This window comes from Schistocerca americana, unplaced genomic scaffold (assembly GCF_021461395.2).
Source record: "Schistocerca americana isolate TAMUIC-IGC-003095 unplaced genomic scaffold, iqSchAmer2.1 HiC_scaffold_741, whole genome shotgun sequence".
Classification (NCBI taxonomy): Eukaryota; Metazoa; Arthropoda; class Insecta; order Orthoptera; family Acrididae; genus Schistocerca; species Schistocerca americana.
The window spans coordinates 40001-42500 of record NW_025726502.1 but is presented as its reverse complement, the minus strand read 5'-3'; the positions used below and the strand labels follow the sequence as shown (position 1 = coordinate 42500).

General features: G+C 62.7%; 1 pseudogene; it reads right to left on the bottom strand.

Moving 5' to 3' along the window:
• The window catches only part of LOC124590118, a 6181-nt pseudogene that overhangs the window by 2048 nt on the left and 1633 nt on the right, over positions 1–2500 (bottom strand).

Below are 2500 nucleotides of genomic sequence, written 5' to 3'. Positions count from 1 at the left end.
AACATAGCGCACGATCGCGTCATGCCGCTTAACCCGGGACCCGTGCGTCCTGAAGCAAGCCTGTAACACGTGGTTGGCGGTCTCTACGGCCTGGCAGCCCGCGCGGCATCTGGTGTCCGCCTCCCGCCCGCGACTGCGCCGTGCCTTCGTGGGGAAGGCGTTGATGCGGGCGCGGAGAGCGTCGATGAAGTTACGCCCAGATAGCAGGCGACTGGTGTCAGCGACCCACTGGTGTTGCCCCTTGACGGCGGCGGAAGATGACAGCGCCGCACCGTCAAAGGCAACGTGCAGGCGCGCGGCCCACATCTCTCCAACCTGCGTCGACGATTTGAGGAGGTGGCCCTCCCACATAAGATGCCGCTCCAGCGCCTCAATCTCACGCTGCACCTCGTCCCGGCCTGCACCGTCGGCGGCTGGCCCAATCCTCTTCAGCGCCAGGAGACGGGACCGGCGAAGTGTTGGCCCCATCCATCGGCATGATGGGATGCCGAGGCCTCCCTGGGCTACAGGAGCGTGGAAGTAGCCCAGGGGAGTGTCCGCCGGAAGGCGGAACCATCTCCTGACGGCGGCACGGATGGTCACATCTGCCGCTTTCAACGCACCCACTCGGGTGCGGCTGAGGGCCAGCCCATGGTACAGGCCAGGCAGAAGTACGGTGGTGAGGGCGTGGAGGCGCTGTTGCGGCTTGAGCGGAGCTCGGGAGATGACGTCCAGCTGCTCCACCAGGTGGCGTCGTGGGTTGAAAACGCAGCGACCAGCGGTGGAGAATTGCAGTCCCAGGTACCGGAAGGTTTCACCCACACGTAGGGCGGGCACGGTGGCGTTGCCCGCTTTGAAGGTAACGTCGGCGTCGACCTTCACCTTCTTGTCGCGCCCAGACGCGACTAATGCGAGGGTGAAACACTTCCGGGCGTTGATCTGCAGCCCCAGATGGGCGAGGGCTGCGACGGCTGCGTCGATGAGGGACTGCAATCCCCTCGCGGTCGATGCAAAAAGCAGGACGTCATCTGCGAAGGCCGCAGCGTTAACTCTGCGACCAAGGATCCGAGCTCCGATGTGGGAGGGAAGTTGACTCAAAACATAGTCCACCGCAAAATTGAAAAGGAGGGGGGAGAGGGGGTCACCCTGACGCACACCCCTAGCCGGCTGCAGGGGCACGCCCACGTCGGCGCCGCCCGCTATCACCGTCGTGCTACCCTCGTAACACCTTTCGACGTACTCAATAAAGCAATCCGGCAGGCCATGAGCCCTCAGCACGGGCATAGTTACTCCCGCCGTTTACCCGCGCTTGCTTGAATTTCTTCACGTTGACATTCAGAGCACTGGGCAGAAATCACATTGCGTCAACACCCGCTAGGGCCATCGCAATGCTTTGTTTTAATTAGACAGTCGGATTCCCCCAGTCCGTGCCAGTTCTGAGTTGATCGTTGAATGGCGGCCGAAGAGAATCCGCGCACCCGCGCGCCCCCGGAGGAGCACGCTAAGGCGGACGCGGCCTCGCAGCAAGGAAGATCCGTGGGAGGCCAAGGCACGGGACCGAGCTCGGATCCTGCACGCAGGTTGAAGCACCGGGGCGCGAACGCCGCGCAGGCGCGCGCATCCTGCACCGCCGGCCAGCACGAGGCCAACCAACGGCGAGAGCAGACCACGCCCGCGCTAAACGCCCGCACTTACCGGCACCCCTACGGCACTCACCTCGCCCAGGCCCGGCACGTTAGCGCTGACCCACTTCCCGACCAAGCCCGACACGCCCCGATCCTCAGAGCCAATCCTTATCCCGAAGTTACGGATCCAATTTGCCGACTTCCCTTACCTACATTATTCTATCGACTAGAGGCTCTTCACCTTGGAGACCTGCTGCGGATATGGGTACGAACCGGCGCGACACCTCCACGTGGCCCTCTCCCGGATTTTCAAGGTCCGAGGGGAAGATCGGGACACCGCCGCAACTGCGGTGCTCTTCGCGTTCCAAACCCTATCTCCCTGCTAGAGGATTCCAGGGAACTCGAACGCTCATGCAGAAAAGAAAACTCTTCCCCGATCTCCCGACGGCGTCTCCGGGTCCTTTTGGGTTACCCCGACGAGCATCTCTAAAAGAGGGGCCCGACTTGTATCGGTTCCGCTGCCGGGTTCCGGAATAGGAACCGGATTCCCTTTCGCCCAACGGGGGCCAGCACAAAGTGCATCATGCTATGACGGCCCCCATCAACATCGGATTTCTCCTAGGGCTTAGGATCGACTGACTCGTGTGCAACGGCTGTTCACACGAAACCCTTCTCCGCGTCAGCCCTCCAGGGCCTCGCTGGAGTATTTGCTACTACCACCAAGATCTGCACCGACGGCGGCTCCAGGCAGGCTCACGCCCAGACCCTTCTGCGCCCACCGCCGCGACCCTCCTACTCGTCAGGGCTTCGCGGCCGGCCGCAAGGACCGGCCATGACTGCCAGACTGACGGCCGAGTATAGGCACGACGCTTCAGCGCCATCCATTTTCAGGGCTA